Source organism: Halichoerus grypus, chromosome 14 (genome assembly GCF_964656455.1).
Source record: "Halichoerus grypus chromosome 14, mHalGry1.hap1.1, whole genome shotgun sequence".
NCBI classification, from domain to species: Eukaryota; Metazoa; Chordata; class Mammalia; order Carnivora; family Phocidae; genus Halichoerus; species Halichoerus grypus.
Genome location: NC_135725.1, coordinates 74,671,707 through 74,697,463, shown reverse-complemented (window position 1 = coordinate 74,697,463; position 25,757 = coordinate 74,671,707). Strand labels below are relative to the sequence as shown.

The 25,757-nt window shown below is 45.9% G+C and overlaps 1 protein-coding gene across 16 annotated transcripts in view; it reads right to left on the bottom strand.

The window, feature by feature from the left end:
- ZNF618 (zinc finger protein 618) overlaps positions 1-25,757 on the bottom strand; it is a 177,008-nt gene that overhangs the window by 112,298 nt on the left and 38,953 nt on the right. The window contains exon 1 of one of the 16 annotated variants that reach the window (XM_078061653.1): positions 24,328-24,492. The exons of the other annotated variants lie outside the window; for them this stretch is intronic. The gene's annotated coding sequence lies outside the window, so the exon portion shown is untranslated. Of the gene's footprint in view, positions 1-24,327; positions 24,493-25,757 lie in introns of those variants that run through there. 16 annotated transcript variants of the gene reach the window in all.

Here is a 25,757-nt window from a genome sequence, read left to right as displayed (position 1 = left end):
TAATTTTTTTAAATTAGAAATTACACAGGCCATATTCTCTGACCACGAAGCAATAAAACTAAAAATTAAACAGAAAGAGCCACAAAAAATTTAACCACTTGGAAATGTAACCCAAAGGTTATTTTTTTTTAAGAAATTAAAACAAACTGCAGACTGTTTAAAAAATGAACAATGAAAGCACTATATAGCAAAACCCATGGGATACTTCCAAAGCAGTCACTCAAAAAAGAAAAAACTCAAAATAAACTGAAAGTAGAAAATGAGCAAAAATAATTAAAGCTAAAGAAACAGAAAACAAAAGACCAGATAATAAAAGCAAGAGCAAGTCCTTTGAAATTACTAAAAAACAGCCAATGCTACCCCTCCACACCCATGCGTCCAGCTGAGAAAATTAAAAATAAATTTAAAGTATTAAAAAAAAGAGAGGATAAGGGGCGCCTGGGTGGCTCAGTCGGTTGGGCGTCTGCCTTCGGCTCAGGTCATGATCCCAGGGTCCTAAGATCGAGCCCCGCATCGGGCTACCTGCTCAGTGGGGAGCCTGCTTCTCCCTCTCCCTCTGCTCCCCCCTCCCACTTGTGTTCTCTCTCTCTCTCACACATAAATAAAATCTTTGAAAAAGAAAAGAGAATATGGCTATAACTACAGAATCAGAAGAAGAGACAGTGGGAAGGAGGAAGAAAGGAACACTTCATTTTAAATTTTATATTTATCTATTTTTAATGCATACAAAATAGACCAGTTTCTAGATAATAAAAATTACCCAAAATTGACTCAAGAGGAAATAGAAATCCTGAATAGATCAATAATCAGAGGAAGAAATCTGACTTATAAAGTTACTGGGAATATTCAAATAATTTTACTGGCAAATTCTACCAAATCCTCAATAAACCGATTACATCTATGTTTTCTAAATTGTTGGGGGGAGGGTAGCATTTCAATTCTTGCTACAAAGTCAACATACTTGTCCTATTAAAACTGGGTAAGGATAGGGCGCCTGGGTGGCTCAGTCATTAAGCGTCTGCCTTCGGCTCAGGTCATGATCCCAGGATCCTGGGATCGAGTCCCACATCAGGCTTCTTGCTTGGTGAGGAGCCTGCTTCTACCCCTGCCAGCTGCTCACCCTGCTTGTGCGCACACACGTTCTTTTTCTCTCTCCCTCTGACAAATAAATAAAATCTTTATAAAAAAAAAAACTGGGAAGGATCATTTAAAAGATAGAAAATTGTAGATAAATTTTATGTAAATATAGATGCAAAATTCCTACATCAATGTTAGCAAATAAGAGATGGCACCTAAATCACAAAAGTAATCAACTCCAAAAATAAACATCCACCTACATCTTCTGGGCAGTGTGAGATAAAAGAAAAAATTATAAAATTCACTAGGAATTTTTTAAGACCTCTGTAAAGGGTTCTCTCTCAAAACCCCTGCTCAATCTTAATATAATGCTAGAGCTACCCCAATTAAAGTTAGGAATGATCAAGAATGCTCAATGTCACTACCATATCACTCAGAACTATTCTGGAAATCCTAGCCAATGTAGAAAGAATGGAAAAAGGAAACAAGATGTAGAATTACTGAAAAGGAAGAAACAAACCTGCTCTTCTTTGCAGATATGATTATCTACATAAAAAATCCAAGAGAATCAACTGAAAAACTATTAAAACAGAAGAGAACTTAGCAAAGCAACCAGATATAGGATAAATATTCACATCAATGGCTTTCCTACACACCAACGGGAGGAAGAATCCCATTCCCATGAGCAACACAAGTCATAAAACACCGAGAAGCAAGCCTAATATAGTTAGAAGGTACAGTAATTAAAACAGCTGGAAAAATGGCACAGAATTAAGTAAACTGGTCAATTTAAAACAATAAGGTGTCCAGAGGCAGACCCACGTATACCTGAGCATTCAGCGAACTGTAAATGTGTCATTTCAGATCAGTGGGAAAAGGAGGGACTTATTCAATAAGTGACAGTGCCTTGTGATTTGATGCACTGAGAAGGCCACCGCATCACTTCTGAGTATTCCTGCAAAACATGCTTAACCTGTACCTAGTAATAAGGAAACACCAGACAGACCCAAAGTGAGAGTCATTCTATAAAATAACTGGCCCACACTCAAAAAGGGAGGGAGGGAGGGAGGGAGGGTGGGAAGGAGGGAAGGAAGGAGGGAAGGAAGGAGGGAAGGAAGGAGGGAACGAAGGAGGGAACGAAGGAGGGAACGAAGGAAGGGAACGAAGGAAGGGAAGGAGGGAGGAGGGAGGGAAGGCAGGAAGGAAGGAAAGGAGGGAGGGAGGAGGGAGGGAGGGAGGAAGGAGGGAGGGAGGAAGGAGGGAAGGGAGGGGACAAAGAAAAAAAAGTGAAGGTCATAAAAGACAAAGACTAAAGAACTAATTCAGATGCAGAGACTAAAGAGAACAAGTGAATGCAGCGAGTGATCAGGGTTTTCTGGTGAAACAGGAATAAGGTCTGTAGATGCGCTAACAGCATTCATCAGTGTGAAGCTCCTGATTTTGACCACTGCGCTGTGGTTATGTAAGTGAATGTCCTTGTTTTTAGGAAATACATTCTGAAGTATCAAGGGGTAAAGGAACGGCATACCTGCGATTTTGTCTCAAATGGTTTAGGAAAGGAATTACACAGGAAGAGCGGTCTCTCTATATATACAACTGAGAGTGTTGCTGGGGGCAGGAAAAAGTAAGGGAATGTGGAAAATGTTATCATTTGGGGAATCGGGGTGAACGTGATATAGGAATTCTTTGTACTATTCTTACAACTTCTCTGTAAGCCTGAAATTATGTCAAAATAAGTTTTTAAAAAGGAAAATGTGAGTTGCAAGATCCCTTGGGATAGTTGTGGTTTCATCCATATATAGCATTATTAGAAAACATGTCTTAGGGGGCGCCTGGGTGGCTCAGTCGTTAAGCGTCTGCCTTCGGCTCAGGTCATGGTCCCAGGGTCCTGGGATGGAGCCCAGCATCGGGCTCCCCACTCTGCAGGAAGCCTGCTTCTCCCTCTCCCACTCCCCCTGCTTGTGTTCCCTCTCTCGCTGTGTCTCTCTGTGAAATAAATAAATAAAATCTTAAAAAAAAAAAAAGAAAACATGTCTTAGAATTATAAACACCAAATTCAGGATTGTTACCACCTCTGGAGAGGGAGGAGATTGAGCCTGGGGAAGGGGGTTTCAACCCTCTGTAAAGTTTTATTAAATAAAATCAGATGTGGGAAAAACGAATAAATAAAATTTATAAATAAGAGTCAGACACCTGGAAAAATACACAAAAATAAATGCCAGATGGATTAAATAGCTAAATAGGAAAGAAAAACACTAAAAAATACTAAATAAATATGAAAGAATTTGTAAAGTAATATTAGAAGAGGTATTTCCAAGCATCTTCAGAAAACAGAAAGTAAAACAATGACAAAAAATAGTATTTACCAATATGCCAGGTTCTGTCCCAAGCATTTTATATACATATTATCTCAACTGATCCTTATAATAACCCAATGATACAGGTTCTAATACTCCCTGTACATAGATGAGATTCAGAAAGAACCTTTAGTCACAGGCCCAAGACATCTCCCAGACTCCAAGCTCTGAACCAATCCCCATCCTTCTATGCTGCCCATGGCTGAAAGTCCCCAGTTCTTAGAAATTTCCACAGAGCAAGCTGAGAAAATAATCCAGGAGCAGCCAGATTCTAGAAGGTTCTAGAAGATTCCCATTTGCTCTTTCAATAAATATTTACTACTCATTAAAAAAAAAAATCCCTTTTTTGGCACCATAGTAGACACTTATTTTATTTATTTCTCGTGCCAACATGAGGTAGCCTTCTCTATACCTCTTTTCAAGCTGAGATAACAGAAGCTTAGCCCCCGGGAGTGAGTTACTCAAGGTAGCAGCTGGGTCAGGCAGAGCTGGGATTTGAACCCAGAGCCTGGTCTCTGACCACTAAGCTGCATCACCTTTTTTACTGCGTGCTCAATGTGCCAAGCTCTGCAAGAAGCTTTCTCTGGAGAAGAAAGATCCTACTCTGTGGTTTCAAGCCAACAACCTCCTCCCCTGGGATGCTGCAAAGAACAGGCCCAATCTGTTTCTACTGCAGCAGCTGTCCCTCCAGGTGACGACGTGCACAGAGCTGCAAGTAAGCATGAATGTGATCCATTAAGCAAACATTTGTTGAGCAGCTATTATGTGCCAGGTCCTGGGGACACAGTGGGGAGTAAGAGAAAACTTCACCCCATCCTCAAAGCGCCTGCAGTCCAGAGAACTGAATATCCAGCCACCACCACTAAGGATGAAGCTGATTAAGACTGACAGGAGACAGGGGAAGAAGGGAGTTAAAGAGGCTTCACAGAGGACCCCACACCCCTTCTTTCTGTCAGAAGCAACAGAGGCCCAGAAAAAATTATTTGTTCAAAGGTCACACAGCCAGAAGTACAGCTCAAAGTCAAGGTTTCCAACGCCAGTCCTGGGGCGGTGCACAACACAAGACACAGGGCAAAGCACGAGGTGTTTCCAGGGCCACGTAGAGAGCAGGCAGTGCTCCTGACCCTGCAAATAAATCTCATCCCAATGCAGCCTCACGGGAAGCCGGTCACTGGCTTGGCCTCTCCTGGACCTGCCCCTTGATTGGAGGAGCTCCACTTTAGCTCCTAAAATGGCACACTTAACCTTGGCCAGGCGCTCCGCTCAGTGAACCTGTCGCAGGGAGCCATCGTGAAGTCTGGGAGGAAGGGTCCCTCTGCTTCCAAGGGGCCCTGGCCTAAGAGCCTGCGCCGCAAAACAGCTTCCCAGCAGCTAGGGGAGCTGGCCACAGCCCCACACCAGCCCCAGGGCCTCCAGCTGCACCACCCGCATTCCCTGTCACCCCTGACCAGCCCACCAGCCTGGTGGCCATTCATAAAATCAGGCTCCAGGTCTAGGGCCAATCGGACCTGCACTCGGGGAGGGCTCCTGAGCATCACTCAGCCGTTGTGAGCCCCATTCTCCTCTTCAGCCGGTCACAGCTCCTTCACAGAGCTGCCGTGGCAAATGAGCTTAGAAAGCATAAAGGGCTGTACAAATAGGATACCCCGGCAGCCCCCAGCCTCTCCATGCTCCGGCCAAGGCCAAGCATGTCCTCAGGCCCAAGGTCTCCCTGACTCCTCACGTCTGCGAGGAACACACACAGCTCAGGAATTAACGTAATCCAGCTTGTATCGTGATCCGTCTCTTCGCTCTGTGCCTGAAGACCGGTGCTTAACCACCAGGCCAGAAGGCACATGACCAAAAGGATATATCCCCTTCCAAGAGCCCCTGGGAGGCTGCGTTCTCATTCCAGCAATCCCATTTGAGGGAACACATCTGCAAATCCTTCTCATTTAAGGATGGCTCTGCTTTGGTGAAAAGCGCTATCAGTCTTCGGGTGCTTACCATAAACCACGGTCCAGGCTTAAGCATGCTCTGTGCCTTCTGCCCATTTAATCCCTGCAGTCGATGGAGGAGGCTGGTGCCATTATTACACTCACTTTTCAGATGACAAAGAGTCACCTGCCCAAAGGCAAAAACTGGTGGCAGAGCGGAGCCTGGGGTGGGCTTCCCTGGCTTGGGGGTGTCCTCCCCACTACTCTGCCACCTCCAGAGCCTTTCTCCTCTAGCCTCCTTCGAAAATGAGAGCAGTGCTGAAGCACAAGGCCCAGGCCACCCCTTCCACCAGCACCCCTGGGCATCAGCTGCAGACACCACAGGCTGAAGAGTTTAGCCCCCGGCTCACGGTCTCTCCCTCCACCATGACTCTGTCTTCACTTTCAGCAACATGAACAGCTTGTGTGACCCTGGCCACTCAGTTCTTTAATCTCCTTTCTGCCAGTCACCCCCGCCAACCCACCACCACCAGTTCCACCATCCAGTCTCACGTTGACCTGGACCTTGCCCTCGCCAAGGACCCACCACCCCGACAATCTCAATCTTGAGCACCCCGGAACCTTCCACCATGCCTATCCCAGTGGGCCCTCCAACCCAGCACCCCAGCTCCCCTTCCCCTCCCACCAGCCCCCCTACTGCTATTCTACCCCAGCTGAGACCAGCCCCATGGCCATCACCCCACCCTGGTGTCATCTGTCAACTCCCCAGCTCCACTATCCTTTCACTCCCTGGCAAAACCCCAAGTCAACTCCTTGCCTACCTCGTGCCGGAGGAACGTACGCAACCGCGCAGATTGTCTCACTTTAAATTTATGACCACAAACCTCAAGTGGGTCCTTAGTTCAGCCCAACCATTTCCCTCAATTCGCTCTCCTAGATGAGTATTTGAGACTTTCCCCTTTCCCCTCAAACCTCAAACAACCTGCTCTCTGCTGACGGCTACTTTCCCTGAGAAAATAAAAGTGAAGAAAGGAACTCACCCTCCCCCCAACACACACACCAAATCCAACAGGTTACTCCGGCTATACCAAGGGGTCCCTCTTCCTGCCAGTCACACTGCCCGAATGTACCCCCCACCCGAGCCAATGCCCCACGAGGGCACTGGGCCCCATCCCCTCTTCCCATCCCCTCTTCACCGCTCTGGTAAGCCCCCCCCCCAACCCACCCCCACAACATCGCTTTCCCTCCTCTGCTGCATCCTTCCCATGACAAGAACCGAAGGCTGTTCGAGCCCAGGGCCAGGGCCTCGTCCATACCTGTCCATGCTTGAGGTTCCCTCTCGGACCTCATTCTTCTGATTCCCCTCCACTGCAGTTGGCCACCCCGTCCCCGAAAAGCACAGAAGTCACTCTCCCCAAGGTCACCAGAAACCCACCCTCTTGTTGCCACACCCCGTGGACAATCCTCCATCTTCATCTTGGTTGGCATGCTTGATCCCTCCTTCCTTCCTGAAACTCCCTCTTCCTGGCTTTGAGGACCCCCTCACCTCCTGGCCCCTCCCACCTCAGCCCCATCTCTTGGCTGGGTGTCCTGTCTCTTCCTGAGTTAGGCGCTCGCACTGGGACCCCTCTCTATACACACGCACAACGTAGGTGACCACAAGTCCCAGAGTGGAATGCCATCCACGTGCTGATGACCCACTGACTTCACATACTCCAGCCTGGCCTCTGATATCCAACTTCCCATTTATCTCAGAGGCATCTTGCACTTCGCGTGTGGAAAGGTTCCCATTTCCCACCCACCCCACAGGCACCCGTTCCTCCCCAAGCCTCCTCCCCATCTGGCAAAGGTGCCACCGATCACCACTGCTCCGGCCAGCATCTGGGCTGCAGTAGCCACGACTCATGCCGCCTTCCCCGCACGCTCCAACCAACCCAGCAGCAGGTCCGCCGTTGGCGGTGATGCTGACACTTACCTCACATCTGATCCCCCCTCACCAACTCCCCTTCAGCTCCCGCACGCTCTCCCCCCAGCCAGCATCACCTCTCCTCTCCCCTGGACGACCCCAACCAACTCTTTCATTTTTTTCCTCTTTATAGCAGCCAGGATCCTTTAAAAATGTCAATCAGCTCTGGTCAACACTCCTACTCAAAACCTAAAATCCTCCCCCCTTCACAGTACCCTCCAAGACCCTCCAGGATCCAATCTGCCTCATTTCACTTTGCCCTTCACTCCCCCCATCCAGCCACCCTGGCCTTTTACTATTCCCCCAACACACCAAGTCCATTCCTACCTCAGGGCCTTTGCTCACGCTGTTCCCACAAAATGCCTTTCCCTTTCCCCACCAAGCACAAGACTGGTTTCCTCATTTCTTTCCAGCCTGTTTGTCAGTAGTCTCTCCCGACTCCCAATCTCAAACAGCCCTCCACCCCTTTCCCTGTCTTTGACCACTATATCCCAACCATGTTTCCTGTATCTTCATGGCACTTAACATTACCTAAATTCCATCACTTATCTAGTTGCTCAGTCCCTGTGACAGCAGGGGCCTTCTCTTACTCACTGCTGTATTCCCAATGCCCACAACAGTTCCTGGCCCATAGTAGGCAATCTATAAATATGTGTTGAAGAAATGAATCCACAAATGAACCAATCAATCACTATACTAACTAGCCTTCCATCTGCCAGGGAGTGGAAAACAGCACAGTCCCATAGAAATGTAATATGAATTCTATATGTGATTTTAAATCTTCTAGTAGCCTCATTTTAAAAAGCAAATTTAGTTTTATTAATATATTTTTTATGTAACACAACATATCCAAAATGTTATTTCAACATATAGATATTGAGAGAATTACTAATGACGTATTTTACTCTTTCCTACCAAGTCTTTGAAATATGGTGTGTATTTTACACTTAGAGCATGTCTCAATCTGGACCAGCCACAGTTCAAGGGCTCAAGAGCCCCCTGCGGTGGGGGGCTATTGTACCAGCCAGCACAGATCTAAAACATGAATCTGATCAGGCCGATCCTGAACCCGAACCGTGCCCTGACACCTCACCACTCTCAGGATAAAGTCTCAACTCCTCCATCAGGCATGAAAAGCCTCCGATGACCTGCCCCGCTGAGCTCTCCACAGCCCCCTGTACTGAGAACACCCTCAAGTCTCTGAATGTGCTCTGAGCTTTCTGCCTCAAAGGCTCCTTTCCTATTCATCTGAAGACCTCCTACTCCATCTGCAACACCCCTTCAGCCAGCATGCCTTCACTGACACCCTAAGCTTGGGAGCAGTGCTGTCCTCTATGTTCCCAAACTGCCCACCTCCCCAAACTGCGTGCTCCCCAAGGGCGGGGACCACCTTGGTCATCTGCACTGAGCACACAGTAGGTGCTCTGTAATCACTTGCTGAATTAATGAGTAAAGAAGGCTCCCTTCCCCTCCCCATCATAACCCATCCCCACTTCTGCTCAATCTCTCTGTCTCCCGGTCCTTACTCACTAAACAAAAATAGACAGTCCTGTCCCCAACTCTGCAACCTTCCCTATTCCTTCCAAATCCATCATTTTCCTTGAATTTTATCCTAAGAGAGCAAAATTCCATACTTTCCCCAGGATTCTGAGTTGGGGGAAATGATGAACATGCATTTTTTAAAAAAAATTTTGTTTATTTATTCATGAGAGGCAGAGAGAGAGAGGCAGAGGGAGAGGGAGAGGCAGGCTCCCCACGGAGCAGGGAGCCCAACGCAGGACTCTATCCCAGGATCCTGAGATCACGACCTAAGCCAAAGGCAGGCACTTAACCAACTGAGGCACCTGTCACAAGAGAAAGACTAGAGGTCTGAGCGAGGAAAGCAAGGCTCAGAGGCTTCTCTGCTTGTGGACACCTTCTGGTCAAGCTCTGACGGGCAGAAATGTAGACCTGTTCTCGCACTCACTAACTCACTCAACAAACACTAATGAGCATTTCTTCTTTGAAGGCACAATGCCAGGTGCTGGGAAACAGTGAAAACTACACCTGAGTTTGTTTTCCTAAAACGGCAATAATCTCTTGTCCATTTAAGGACCAATCTGCTGCTTTTGAACAGGCTTTGAAGAGAAGAAAAGAGAAGAGGGGAGGGGAGGAGAGAAAAGGATACCCTTGAACCTACAGAGTTCACCACAAGATTCAGTGCATGTCCAAAATTATAAGCATTTTTAAAGGCATTCGCAAATAGTAGAATTGGGATGACTTAAGCTAACAGTAGTTTTAAACGTATAAACCTTTTTATGAGCAAACAAAACATGTGTGATGCTTTTCCTGTCCCCAAATAACTTAAGTGATATCCTATTTAAGAAAATAAACAAAAGATAACCCTGACATATATTTCAGTTTGGCCAAATTTTGTTTTCCAAAAGGAAAGCAGTTCCCCCCAAGTTTTGGCTTCAGAGAACTGGTCACCCTGGGTGTCCTCTGCAAACAAGGTTGAATGAATGAAGACCGCTGGTTTATCCCACCCACACGTGGAAGCCCCGTAAGCCAGGCCTGCCATCAGAGGAAATGTTTTTTTTAAAAACACACTCATCCTGGGAAGAAAAGTCCAAGATAAACACACTCTAGGTCACTGGTTATTCATTTGCGCTCACGTGACTGCCATTCCCACTGTTCCTACTAGGAAACCATTTTATTATTTAACCGCATCAACAAAGACAAAGCTGGCATCTGAAAATACTCCCATAAAACACACTCGTTACAGAATCACTCCCCCATCTTTGGTGAAGCATCCACTAAGGGTGGTGGTCTTCTTCTCCAAAGAGCACAGAGTGCCCTCCCCATTGTACAGCTGGAAAAACCAAGACCCAGAGAGCACAGCTTTGACCTGAATGCAAGACGCCCAGCCCTGCTTGGTTCACTCACTCTATTCCCCAGGTGAGAGGTAGGAGTACCACAGACTGTGATGGACCTGGCTAGGCCAAGCAGGGCCAAGCAGCAAGGGGGAAGGCAGCAGGCATTATGATATGCCCAGCCCCTGGCTGCATCCCCATCTCCTGGAGAACTGAAAGGCGCCACCACCACCACCCCACCTCCCAGCACCATCAGGAAAGAAAAGAATGCCCAAACCCACCCGGTGAAGCCTTCCAGTTCACACGCAAAGGGCACAAAAGTCACCACTCCAGTCTTCACAAGAAAAAGAGCTAAAGTGAAAATCAACTTTTCTTTTATTGGAGAACTGAGATCACAGAGCAAACCACCTCTAAAAACCACAGAGAGGCAAACGCTGAGAAACAGAGCTTACTGGGGACTAGGACAGAGACGCTGGAGCTCGTAAGCTAGTAAGCTACTGATGGGTAGGGACACTTAAACCGTAACTGCTCAGCTGCTAGAAGCGTGGCATGGACTGGCTGGAGAGTAAGCCACTCCTGGGGACCCAGTCTTAGGAGAGCCACCATACTTTGTGGGAAACTCAGCAAGTTTGGGCTTCCGTATGGAGGGGGAGAGGGGAAAGTAACCAGTTCAAAAGAGCACAGAGCTTTCTGTTCTCCAGAAAAAAAGCCTGTCCTCAAGAACAAACACTTTATCATAGGCTTATCTGAGCTGAGGGACAAGTAACTGGACACCAGACCCTGGAGCCTTCCCTGTCTCATATAAAGGGAAAAAAAAGGAAAGGTTCAAATGCTTCCACAAGTCACATCCCAGGGACTCAGGCCCACCGGAAAACCCTGAGATGTCATCCTAAGAGTGCAGACCAACTCCTCTCCCTGATATCCTACCATCACGCCGGAAAGACTAGAGTCTAACAACAGTGCATTACAATGGAGAGCTGTGGACACAGATTCTACTTAAGAAGGAGTTCTTAGGGAAACCCAAAGACAACAGGAAAATGGAGGGAACAGAAGGAAGCTGAAGCCCAGACACCTACAGCCATAGTTGCTTAAAGTATGTTAAATGTGGCCCGGGCACGTAACAGCCACAGAAACACGATGCTTCACAGTAAAACCCTCACAGCCTCGGTTCCATTACTAACCTCATGTCTGGCTTTCAATAAAAAATTACCAGGCATGCTAAAAGGCAAGGGAAAAAAAAAATAAAACACAGTCTGGAGAGACGAAGCAAGCATCACAACCAGACACGGAGTCTGGAAGAGGACTTAAAATAACTGTGATTAATATATTAAGGGCCCTAATGGAAAAATCAGACAACATGCAAGAACAGATGGGTAGCCTACATGAGAGACAGAAACTCTAAGAAAAAAAGGAAATGCTAGAAGTCAAATATGCAGCAACAGAAATGAAGAATCATCTTGATGGGCTCCCTAGCAGACTGACCACAGCTGAGGAGAGAATCACCAAGTTGGAAGACAGGTCAACAGAACTACCCAGAGATTAAAGAATAAGAGGATATGAACTTCTGGTTTCCACTTCCACATGCAAAGACCTTGGAGGTCATCACACCCATCCTCACAAGAAACACACTGGACCAACCAAAAATCAACAATCTGTGTTAGGTCCCTCAGAACTGAGGCCACAGGGCAAACCACTGCCCCCAAAATTGCAAAGCCAGGTCAATGACGAGAATCACCATGCGCTGAAGCTGCCCCAGCAGCCAGCGACTGCAGAACACTTGGGGCAGTTGCTGGAGACTGAGCCTGAGAGAATAAAAACCCCTGGGTGTCCAGCTCTTTCTTGAGTGTTACCTCTGAGAAGCTCAGCAGCTTCTCAGGGTTTTAGGATGGAAGAAATATCTCCCCTGGTTCCAGCAGACGAGGGGAGAGAAGGTAAAAATTTTGAAATGCACCCAGAGTGTTCTGTTCTATTCAACAAAGGCCTACCCTCATGGGAAACTATTTACCAGAGTCTAACCAAAAGGGGGTAAAGAGAAAATCTGAGAAGCACTTATGAAGGTCCCAGTGCAAGGACACAGGCCCAGGAAAACACTCAGAACTAATCATCAAATTGTAAAATGCTTCTCTGACAAGAACACCTACAGAAAATGTTAACACAGGGGTTCCTGGTGGCTCAGTTGTTAAGCGTCTGCCTTCCGCTCAGGTCATGATCCCGGAGTCCTGGGATCGAGTCCCGAATCAGGCTCCCGGCTCAGCAGGGAGTCTGCTTCTCCCTCTGACCCTCTCCCCTCTCATGCTGTTTCTCTCTCTCTCTCTCTCTCTCTCAAATAAATAAATAAATAAAATCTTTAAAAAAAAGAAAGAAAGAAAATGTTAACATAGCCTAACTCCTCGTCAGATAAACATAAAACCTTGAACGAAAATGCTGATTATTTCAGTTCCTATTAGTAGATGTATCCTCTCTGGCTTTCAGATTTCAAAAACCTAGAAGGCAAGCTGAAAGACAAACCACACACAGCCTGAAGAGACACAGTGATGTCACAACCAGACACAGGTAGGACACAGATTTTGGAATTATCAAGCCAGAAACTTGAAATAACTATGATATGCTAATGGAAAAGGTGGACAGGATGCAAACACAGATGGTAATGTAAGCAGAGGGATGGAAATTCTACAGTTAGAAAAGGTGTAACAATTAGAAAAGGTGTAACACATGCCTAATGGGAATACCAGAACGAGGAGGGAGAAAAAAGGAAAAGAAATATTTGAAGTAGTAATGGCTGAGAACTGTCCAAAATTAATGACAGACACCAAACCACAGATCCAGGAAGCTCAGAGAGCACCAAGCAGAATAACAACAACAACAAAAACACACACATACATTCAAGCTGCAGAAAAATCAAAGACAAAGAGGACATCTTGAAAAAGCCGGGGAGGTCGGGGCGGGGGGGGGGGAGCGGGGAAATGTTTACATACAGAGGAACAAGGATAAGAATTACATTAGATTTCTCTTCAAAAACCATGCAAGCAATAAGACAGTGGGGCAAAATATTTGAAGTGTTCGAAGAAAAGGAAAAAGACACCAGCCTGGAAATCCATATCCAGTCACCTTATCCTTCAAAAATGAAAGAGAAATAAATACAAAATCTGAGGTAATCTGTTACCAGTAGAACTGCCCTGCAAGAAATGTTAAAAGTTCTTCAGAAAGAAGGAAAATTACATAGGTCAGAAATTCGACCTACATTAAGGAAATAAACAGTGTTGGAGAATGAAAGTAAAATGAAATCCTCTACGTTTATTCTTAATTCATTTAATAGATAACAGCGTATTCAAAATAATAATAGCAACAATATACTAGATGATTACAGCTTATAGGTAAGTGAAATGAAGGACAGCAATGTTACAAGGGAGGAGAGGGAGCAATCCAGAATACTCTGTTACAAGGTACCTGCACCACCGATGAAGCAGTAGAGTTACCTGAAAATGGATGCACTGTAAATGTGTACTGCAAAGCCTAGGGCAATCACTAGAAGAAATTTTCTACAGAATTGAGATGCTGGGGTGCATGCGTGGCTCAGTCGGTTAAGTAGCAGCTCTTTTTATTTTTTTTAAGATTTTATTTATTTATTTGACAGAGAGAGACACAGCGAGAGAGGAAACACAAGCAGGGGGAATGAGAGAGGGAGAAGCAGATGCGGGGCATGATCCCAGGACTCTGGGACATGATCTGAGCCAAAGGCAGACACTTAACGACTGAGCCACTCAGGAGTCCAAAGTGGCAGCTCTTGATTTCAGCTCAGGTCATGATCTCAGGGTCCTGGGATCGAGCCCCACATCAGGTTCCACGCTCAGTGGGGAGTCTGCTTGAGATTCTCTCCTTCTCCCCCGCCCCTCCTCCTGCCCAAACACACTCACTCTCTAAATAAATAAATCTTAAAAAAAAAAAAAAAAAAAAGAACTGGATGTTATAAGAGGGGAGAAAATGGAATCACATAAAATGCTCAAAACCAGAGGAGGCAGAAAATAAGTGGCAGACAAAAAAAAAGAACAAGGGCAGCAAATAGAAAACAGTTCCAAATATGATAGATATTAATACAAGCATATCAATAATCATGTTAAATATGAATAGTCTAAATACACCAATTAAAGAGACTATCAGAGTGGATTAAAGAAAAACAGCAAGATGTAACTATATACTGGATACAAAAAAAATCCACCTTAAATACAAAAACAGATATATTTGGACTAAAAGAAACATATGGAGAAAGATAAACCATGCTAGTACTCAGTAAAAGAAATCTAGAGTAACTATATTCATTTCAAAGTAGAAATGAGAACAAGAAAAACTGTCAGAGATAGAGTGGCATTACATAAAAGGGGCCAATTCTCTAAGACATAACAATCCTTTATGTGTATGAACCTAACAACAAAACATCAAAATATGTGAGGCAAAAACTGATGAACTGCAAGGAAAAACAGACAAATCCACCGTCAATATCCTCTTACCAATAACTGACAGATCCAGCAAGCAGAAAATCAGTAAGGATATAGTTAAACTGAACAGCTCCATCAATCAACTGAATCAAACTGACATTTATAGAGTACTTCATCAAACAACAGCAGAATACACATTCTTCTCAAGCTCACATGGAACACTGAATCAAGATAGATCACATTCTAAGCCACAAAACACACCTTAACAAGCTTTAAAAAAGAGAAACCATACAAAATATGCTCTCAGATCACAATAGTTTTAACTAGAAATAAATAACGGAAAAATTGTGGCTAAATTTCAAACTGTCTGCTGGGGGTGTTGCTGGAGAACTCCAAAATATTTGAAAATTAAACAACACACTTCTAATAACACAATGATCAAAGCATAGGTCTCATGAGAAACAAAATATTTTGAACTAAAATAAAATGAAAATATAATTATCAGAATTTGTGGGAAGCAGTGAATGCAGTGCTTACAGAGAATTATAACACTGAATATACATATTAGAAAAACCAGAAATATCTAAAATCAATAACCTATACATCCACCTTAGGGAACTAGAGAAAGAAAAGCAATCAGAAGATAAGAAATAATAAAAATCAGAGCAGAAATCAACAAAACTGCAAACTGGAAATCAATAGAGGAAATTAATGAAACCAAAACTGGCTGTTTGAAAAGATCAGTAAAATTGATAAACCTCTAGCCAGGCTAACCAAGACAAAAAAACAAAATACAAATTAATATCAGAAGTGGAAAAGAAGGGGCGCCTGGGTGGCTCAGTTGGTTAAGCGTCTGCCTTTGGCTCAGGTCATGATCCCAGGGTCCTGGGACAGCCTGCTTCTCCCTCTCCCTGCCACTCTGCCTGCTTGTGCTCTCTCTGTCAAATAAATAAGTAAAATCTTAAAAAAAAAAAAAAAAGGAAGTGGAAAAGAAGCCATCACTACTGATCCTGTGGACATTAAAAGGATAATAAAGGAATACTACGAACAACTTTTTGCCTACAAATTTGGTACTTAGAGGAAATAGACCAATTCCTTGAAAGATACAATCTACTAAAACTCACATATGGAGAAACAGATCATCTAAATATGCCTGTATATAAAAGAAACAATCATTTAAAACCTTTCAACAGAGAAAGCACCAATATAGTTGGTTCTGGCAAATTCTAACAAACACTAAGGACAAAATGATACCAGTTCTGTACAATCACCTCCAGGAAATAGAAGCAAAAAAAAACACTTCCTAACTTGTTATATGAGGCCAGCATTATTCTAATACCAAAAGCAGATAAAGACATTAACAGAAAAAGAAAACCACAAACTAGTATCTCTCCTGAAAACTGATACATAAATCATCAACAAAATATTAGCAAATCGAATCCCACAATGTATGAAAAGAAGTGTACACCACAACCAGATGGGATTTATTCCAGGCATGCAAGGCTGGCTCAACATTTGAAAATCAATTCATATAATCCATCATATCAACAGGCTAAAGAAGAAAAATCACATTACCATATCAAAAGATACACATTTGACAAGATCCAATACCCATTCATGATAGAAACTCTCAGAAAACTAGGAAGATTATCAACTTGATAAAAGAATGTGTACCCCCCCCAAAAAAACTACAGCTAACATCACACTTAATGGTGAGAAACTAAATGCCTTCCCCCTAATACTGGGAACAAGGCAAGGATATCCCCTTCTCACTACTCCTTTTCAACATGGTATTGAAGTCCCAGCTAATGCAATAAGACAAGAAAATAAAGGGTAGACAGACTGGGAAGGAAGAAATAAAACTGTGAATAAATATGACCATGTATGTAGAAAATCCCAAAGAATCAATAAAAAAGAAAAACTGGAATAGTGACATAAGGAAGGTTGTAGGATACAAAGTTAATATAAAACACCTAATTGCTTTCATATATACCAACAATGAATAACTGGAATTTGAAATTAAAAATACAATACTACTTCTATACAAAAAAGGATTATTTTGGTACAAATCTGACAAAATATTCTGTACAGGTTATATGAAGAAAACTACAAAACTGCTGAAAGAAATGAAAGATCTAAATAAATGGAGAAATAGTCCATTTCATGGAAGGAAGACTCAATATTGTTAAAATGTCGATTCTTGCCAACTTGATCTATAAAATCAGGACCACCACAAATCAAAATTCCAGCAAGTTATTTTGTGAGTATCGACAAGGAGCACAGAGTAGCTAGCACACTACTGAAGAAAAACTTACACTACTGACTTTGAAACTTACTATAAAGCTAAGATAATCAAAACTATGGCGTTTTCAAAAGAGAAGACAAACAGATCAATAGAACAGAAAACAGAGCTCAGAAAAAGACCCACACAAATACAGTCAACTAGTCTTTGGGAAAAGGCAATTCAATGGAGAAAGGACAGTCTTTCCAACAAATGGTGCTAGAATTGGGCGTCCACTTGCAAAAACCCCTCTCAAGCTAATCCCTGGCTCCCCAGCATACAGACATCAATCACCACCACTTTCTTTGGACGGGATGTGTCAGCTCTCCTGGCAGCTGCCAACTTAACCTTCCCTCTTGCCCCACCCAGCAGTGTTTCACGCCCAACCACTCCTGAGTCCAGTCAAAATTCCTAGAGTCCATGACAACTTTCACTATCAATTCCAGGCCTTTCCTCAGTCCCATGTCCACCCCCATATCTTCCCTTCCTTTGGTCTACATAAATTGCATCCTGGAGGAACTGTATCTGTTTTTTGGTCTCTGATTCCTCCCTAGCATGGTGCACATAGTAGGCACTCTATTTAAACACTTCCTAAATGAATAAACTTTTAAGTTATGTACACGTCATATGTCTATTGAGTACCCACATCAAAACATCAATATATCAAATATCAACACTCTGGGTGGGAAGGTTATGGGTGATTTTGGTTTTTTATTCCTTTTTTGCTCATCTGGACTTCCTAACTGTTCAATAGTGAACATGAATTACTTTTGATAATAAAAATAATAATAGAAGCAAAAAAAAAAAAAAAAAAAGGCAAGAAAACACAACATAAGAAAGGTCAGGTTTATACAAAGGAAACACCAGGAGTGATGATTCACTACACAGAAGGCCCTTTGGGCTTTGTATAGGCTTTGTCATAAAAATCTTTTATGTGAGGAGTAGTCCAAAAAAGGATTTGATTTGCAGGAAACTTTTCAGGATGGTGTGAAGTTCAAAAAGTCCTATTTCCCCCAAGGAGAACGAAGAAGCTGTTCCTTCTTCCTTCCTTCTAGCCTCTTCTCATCAAGGGAGGTCACAGCATATTCCCAGTTCATCAGTTCTGAGCTCAGTGACTCCTGACCCCAACAGCCTCTGGGGGTTTCTCTTTCAGATGCCGGTGTTTTGGAACTCCGGAAAAAGAGACTGGATTCTCAGCTGCTATAACCAGGAAGGAGCCTTCAACCAACTGGAGAGAGACCGAACACCCTCAGCCTGACAAGCAAAGAAAGGCCACAACAATTCTCTGGATCTCTGGCTTCAGAGCACAAACTCTGTGTGTAACACTAACCCGATCTGACAGATGAGCAAACAGACCAGAGAGGCGAAGTCATTTCCCTACAGTCCCCCAGCTATTAAGTGGAAGAAATTTCTTCAAGAATTCCAAGCAGCCTGGTCCGACAGATGCTAAATTTTCACAACAAATGAAGCTTTATGTTCAAGTCACTCCTTAAAATGCAAAGGAACTGAGTGCCTGATCTGTGCCAGGTTCGGAGCCAAGGCCACCAATGAAAAAGCCACCGTCCCCGCGCCACTGAGGTTTGTACGCTAGCAAGGGAAACCCATCACACAAGCCCCAACTACCATACAACTGACTTCCGCCTGTGAAATGGGCTACCCAGGTAGAGTCTGGGCGCTCAGCCAGGTGCAATGGAAACATGGCTAACTAGCCACGAGGCAATCGACAGACAGGTCCCCAGCTCAATCTTACTAATACTACCACAAACTGTCATAGCTGTGGCTCTTCCCGTGTACCAGGCACTGTGGGTGCACTTCGTATCCAGTATTTTACTCAATCCTCATGACCGCCCTATGATGTGAGGTCGTTTTTCCCCATTTTATAGGCAAGTAAGTTGAGACTCTTAAAAGTTAAGTGAAAAATCAAGAGCTACTTCTCTTACAGTACCTTATAGTACCTTCTGCTGGCACAGCAGAGAACTGCCCCCAGCATGGGCTGCACCCTGCAGGACCCCATGGCCCCCCCACCACCGCACACACACACGCGCACGCACGCGCTCGTGCACGAACATCGTGGTTGAAGGGCCTCTTAGCCTCCAAGGAGCTCTACACTAAGGGCTTCTCTTGAGGCAAAATTCTCAGAGACCATGAGGTGAGTTCTGCATCACCATGGCAACGGACTGAGCGAGGCCTGTCAGGAACGTGGGGATACCAAGGGCTCGGAGAGGAGAACCCAGGGCTGGGAGCTCTTCTTCCAGCAGAGATTCTCCATTCTGGACCCAGGAGCTGCAGAGACCCCTCCCAGGCCCAGCCCAGGGCCCCACTGACTCCCCAACTCCAACCAGGTGTCAGACCCCTGCCCGGTCCAGATGGGACAGGACCCTGGCCACAGGCCCTTAGCACCCTCGCTGACTCAGCTGTAAGACAGGGCAGCGGGGGTGATGGGAAGGCTCCGTCCAGTCCAGCTCTGCCACAGACGGGCGGTAAACGCTTCGCCGGGCCCTCCCTCGCTATGGCTTCGAACACACGGGCTCCTAGCTGCCTCTGCTCCCCGTCAGCAGAGCAGTGCAGAGCCTCAGGCTCCTGATCAGTAAAATGGAGACGATGAGAGCACCTAGTTCATGGAGTTGTCCCCTGAGAGAAACACATATATAGTAAGGACAAGGCGCACCTCCTACACATCCCCGGACTTCCACCATGACAGCACTTAGCCTACCTATTGAACAAGTGCCCGTGTATTTACCTGTGAACCCCACAAGGCAGGGACCTGCTGTCTAGGTCAGCCCCGTGCCTAGAACAGTGCCTGGTATACAGACGGCATGCGATAAGCACTTCTCGGATAGATGGCTGAATGATGGAAAAGAATGCTAGAATGGGACCCTATTTGGGGATCCTGGTACCTTGACGGGGTTGGATAGGCTGAGTGCTAAGCTGGGGCATCCCAGGCTGGGCGAAATGCTTGGCTCAGCTGATGGCTACATCCCCAGGCTGAGCAAACAGGCCTCCAGCAGCCATCACCAGGGACTACAGAAGGCTCCCTGACAGGTGGTCTTCTGACACCTGTTGGACTCTCGCCACGCCCCTGCCCCAGTAATACCACAGAGTAAGTGCTCAATAAACACAGGTTCAAGGTAAGCTCACGTTGCTCTCTCCCTCCCGGGTGCCTGTTCCAAACGAACGCAGTTCCTCCCCTTCTCCGTCAGCCACATAAGCCTTTGCTGCTGCCCCCTACCCAGGAGACCCCTGAGGGCTTGGCAGCTGGTGTTCAGGTGTCCCCTGCAGCTCCACCCAAGTACTGTGACTTTTTTTTTAATGTTCACCATTCCCAGGAACCCTCAGCACTATGGAAGGCAGTCACTCCCCTTTCTCTGGGCCTCAGTTTCCTCTTCTGCAAACTGGGACAACCATGCTTGCCTGGCCCACTTTCTAGGACCACCATGCAGAATCAGCGAGATCGCAGATGCCAAGGAACTGAATCAAGGAGGTACCAGTATCCTTAACTCCTGATTAGTTAAGAATGCCACCTCGAGAAGGTGCCACCTTGAGAAGGGGCCAGTGACATTCTTGGAGGACACCAGCATCAGCAACCCAGGAGCCAGCCAGGCCTCTCTTGACTATGAAAAGGCTACCACTCGCCAAGTGTGCTCCTGGCACAAGAGTCTGCCAGAATGGATGGCAAGAGAGCCTGGCAGCCAATCTGCCTCTTCAGGGGCACGCACACACAATTCCACTCATAAATAAAAATCTGATTATCACAGGCTTTTCCAAAGCCGATGTGACTGAGTTTTAATCTTTCATAAAGAAAAATTCATAAAATATTTAAGCGAAGCCTGCATGTATCGGCTCTCAGCAGCCCCCAGCCACAGACATGCCAGCGGGGGCCCCAGGACCTCTGCCATCAACCACTGGAGAGCATCTTGCCCGCCGCGGCTGGTGTCCAACCAAGTCATTAGCAGTGAGCGAGACCGGCTCTTCCAGCTCCAGCTAACTCTCCCGCCAGCCTGCTCTCCTTGGATGCTCTCCACGCTCCTGGCTCTTTCTACTCTAGGAGACTGGGGGTGCCCTGGGCTCCTTTTCAGACTGTCCATGCTGCAAATAGGCTGAAAGGGACAAAACAGGACTGTCAAATCTCTTAAGGTGCACTAGGATCAGAAACGGAAAAGACGCTCCCCTTCTAGAACTAATTCAGGCATACCAGGAGGAGACTAGTTCAAGTATGAACTTCAGCCTCTGTAAGCTGGCCTAACCAATCTTCCTTTCTAGGATTCATTCACTCATTCACTCAGCCAAAAAGTATCTGCTGTGACCCTACTGTGTGCCAGACACTGTGAGCACTATGAATATAACAAAATGAGGGACAGAGACAAGAACCCTTTGCCCTCCTTCATGGAGTAAGGGTTGATTCCAGAGCCGGGGCAGGGGCAGTGCAAGATGAACCCAGAATATCTCGCAGAGTATAAGAAAGCCACTCGAAAAGAATGATAGGGACTTGTCATAAGGACAGAGGAACCTGCACAAAGGGGCTGCCACTGGCCCACCCTGGAATAATCTGAGCAGCAGAATGATAGTGATGAATTACAGCCCATAAAATAAATAGCCAGGAGTCTAAACAGATGTAAGTAAGTGAGTAAATGAACAAATGGGGGAGAAAGGAGAGTTCTTTCTACAGTAGAATTCAAATGAATAACTGTAGAAGGAATGATGGAACTAGGAAATTGCCATCTGGCAAACACCACGGTTATATCTGTTGCAGGCAAGAACCATGCATGGATGCTAAAACCAGTGGACAAAAAGTACGATGAGAAATAAGAGATTTGCACAGTTGCAAAGTTCCTCCCCACAAAATACTTACTCATGCAAAGAGTAAGGGAGCAGACACAGACAGGCACCACCTTCACCAAGTTAACATCACCAATGGTTAAGTCACAGGGACATCTGTTACCCGCTGCTGGGATGCTCTGAGGAAAAGTGTTCACGGCTGCTGGGGTCCTACCACCAGAAATGCACAGCCCTAATCAGCGATCCAGCAAACATCCCACACACCCCGAGGGGCATTCTCCAAAATGACTAGTCAGGACTCTTTCAAGGGGTCAAAGGCATGGAGTTCAAACAACGGCCAAGTATCTGTCCCAGACTGGTAGAGACCAAGGAGACAATGCAACCAAATGCAACGTGGGATCCTGGATTGGATCCTGGGCCAGAAAAAAGGCCATTAGTGGGACCACTGGCAAAATCTGAATAAGGTCTGTAGATTAGTTCATAGTATTGCATTACTATTAATTTCCTGTATTAATATTAATGTCCTAGTATAATGTGGTCATGATACTATGGTTATATAAGGAGTTAACGCTTGAGAAAGCTGAGTGAAGGGGAGATGGAAACTCTGTTATTTTTGCAAATTTTTATGTCTGAAGTTCTTTCCAAATGAAAAGTTGAAAAAGAAATCTTTAAGCCCTGCCTTCACAAAGTTTACATTCTTGGGAAGGGTGGGGGGAGAGAAAGGAAATATAATTAGAAGGGAAAAAAAAGTAAAATATATACTGTTAGATGCTAAAATACTATGGAGAAAAACAGAACAAAAAAGGAGGATTGGATGGCAAAAGGTGTAATTTTAAACAGCATGGTCAGAGAAGACTTGCTGAGAAGGACATATCAAAGTGAGGGAATGAGCAAAGATAATAATGGAGGAATGCATTCTGCACGGAGGAATAGCAAGTGCAAAGGCCCTGAGGTTGCAGTACCTGGTGTGACAAAGGAAAAATAAGGCCAGAGTAAACCGGGGCAGTCTCTCCGCTCCATTCCTGCTTCCATGGGAGCCAGCCACCTCATCTTAAACTCTCCATGGCCCCGTTCCTCCTGAACAAGCAGCCAGATCATCGGCTCCCTGAAGGTAAGGCAGAGTCACATCTTAGACAAGATGAAGTCCTAACAGCAGCACATACACCTGAAACCTTACAGTTTAACCTTCCAATCCACTACTCCTTAGGAAGGCACCACGCTGGAGAGACTATCTTCCCATTTTTCTAGAATTCCAATGGCCAGTTTGTCCTCCAGAGCCAGAACAGAGCATCGCTTCTCTGGTGGAGCACCAGACGAAGATGTTGGCTTGCATCAAGGGACGGCATTGTACAGAAGACACACATCTTGCATCACAACAATCATGGTCAGCCGGGCAAGGTGCTCTCATTGTGAGGGACCGGAGAACAGCAGTTCTCACCTCCTGGTCATCTCACCCCGGGGGCACCTGCCACCTGCATGATTCCTCTTCTCCACAGTTAAATGCACATCTGGTGAGATACTGGGATACCCGTTCCTCAAATCATGTCCCTGCTTCAACACCTCTGCACGGGATGGCTTCCAGGCTAGCCAGACCGGTACACTTTACTTCTACAACTAAACAACAGTGGACATGTCCTAATGGCAAGAGAACGCCACACTGAATTCACCGTTAGGCTTCTCGTCTATAAATTTTCTGCTGGGATCTGCTACCTCTTATCCGCAACCGAGCTCATCACTGGTACCACAAAGGAACAAACAGCGCGGAGCACCAGCAAAAGGACCCAGAACCAACTAGTCCTGTCTCCACTGTCAGCCCGCTTCGTTTTCCAGGCCTGGCTCGTGGCTGTGGTTTTTTATTGCAGCCATATAACACGGTCATATTTTCTGCTAGTAAAATTGTCCCTGGGTCATACAATGGAATCAAACTGATCAGTATTTCATGGTGCTGTTACAAAAAAAACTTTCTGGCATCCCTGTGCCTCCCCCCAACACAATATACACACACGTCTGAGAATGGCCCATCTTCACTGGTACGAGAAGACAATACTACCTCCTCATAGGACTGCCATAAAGATAAATGGGATAAATACCAACTAAATACCTTCATTCACTTACTCAACAAATATTTAATAAGCATTTACTATGTCAGGCCCTTGCTGGGAGCTGAGGACACAGTGATGAGTAAGAGACACAGACTGTGTCCTCATGGGGCTTAAGGCCTGGTCCTACCCATTTCCGTGGTTAGCAAAATTCTCCACCTGGTTTTTAGGGTCCTCTACAAGGACACCTAGTATCTGTCTGTCCATCTGTCCAGCCAGCCATCTACATCTCACTGTCGCTCCCCCTTCCCCCCTCCACATACCCCTTAAATCCCACCACTCCCCAAATATTCTCTGTTCAAGTAGACCACCTGCTATTTTCGGTCTTCCTCAAAAGATATTTTTAAGCATTGTGAAATATCATTTGCATATAAAACCTCTGCTAATTATAATCTTTCTACCTCTTTATTAGCACCTGGGATAGCCTCTCCCTTCCCCTCTGCCTTTCTCAATGTTAACCACACCAACAAGGTCACACTCCTCCTCTGGCAGGTGTCCCTGATGCCCCCACCCTTTCCCCAGACACACACATCGGCATCCCCAAAGGGCAAAGGGAGCCCAGAGCCTGACCTCTCGCGAGTTCCCCTCCTGCTCCGTCTCGTCTGACAACAGCAGCTCAAGGGCGAGGACCACGTTGACGGTTCCAGAATCCTCTGCCCCCGTTCAGCACAGGACAGGCAAGGCACAAGCTCCGGGTGACCCGTGGATGGCGCTGCAAAGGACCCTCCAACGCACTCCACAGTGGCCCCAGGGCAGGCGGCCAGCTCTGGGAGGCAGGGCCGCGGTTCTTCTCGGCACCGAATTCCAGCACCTCGCACAGAGCCTGGTGCGCAGTAGGTGCTCCATCAATCATGGCTGGTTGTGGTTCAAACTGCTCATCTCTGCAAGTTTTGCTAAACGAGGCAAAGGACTTCCTCTAAGGCCAATGGAGAGGAAATGAGTGATTATATGCTAATTGTGCTCCTAAAATACTGGGCAGAATTGTTCTTAGAAAGGCCGGGGTGTACCCTGCCACCAGGTCAGGGGCTGTGCAGGTGACTCCCGCTTGTAAACCAGGCTGCGGGCCCGGGTGGGAAGATGAGGAGGCCGCTCGCTCTCACCTGTGCCCGCGGACTGCTGCCCCCACCACCCGCGGATCCGGGCCGTCGAAACAAGTGGGAAGACCGGACTTTTTTCCAGTGTCGTGTCCAGTGTTTGATCTCCAGTGTAGCGAGCCTCTGCTCAAACACTCCTTCCCCTCCTCCCCCCAGCCCATCTTGCTTACACTGGTTGTGAACAGAAAAGGTGTTTTCATAATTAGCATCGTGTTTGTATTCCAAGAAGAGCTTTCGAAAGAATTAAAAATAGACTGATTCCTTACACACCTTCGAGTTCTTCCCCCCGGAAGATCTTGTTTACACGAGCATTTCCCTTCGCAAACCTTCCTTTGAAAAGGTCAGCTGCGGTTCACAAATTCTGAAACTGGCAGCTCCGAATTACTGGGATTTAGGAGAGCGCTCACTGAGGCGACTTCCAAGCTGTACCATGGGTTCCTCGGATCTCCTCCCACCCCCCACCCCCCACCCCACTGCCACCCAGTGCAAGTTCTACAGCCAAAGTGCTCGCCAGGGGACCCCCAAGTAGGGTATATTCCCTACCTTGAGGACCTGGCTACTGAGGGCTCCTGGAAGCAAGAGAGGCTCCTGGAACTTGGCAGACCTCCCGGATCCTAGAATAAACATGGACTTTGGTTTAAGAAAACCCGACTTTGGGGATGTAGTCACCACCTTGCTAAGGGCCAGTTTATCCAATTTACAGGCAGGGTGTTCTCAAGACAGAAAGCAACCACGTTAAAAGGCAGCTCTCCCCTAGGGGCATAGTCGAGCGCTTACAGCTTTTCCGGAGCCGGCAGGTCATTAAACAAAAGACATGCTGGGAGAGGGAAAGAATGGCTGGGTTGGGGGAGGCTGGGTAAACAAAATTAATCTCCCTTCTTTACTGAGGGACTTTTCAGCACCTGT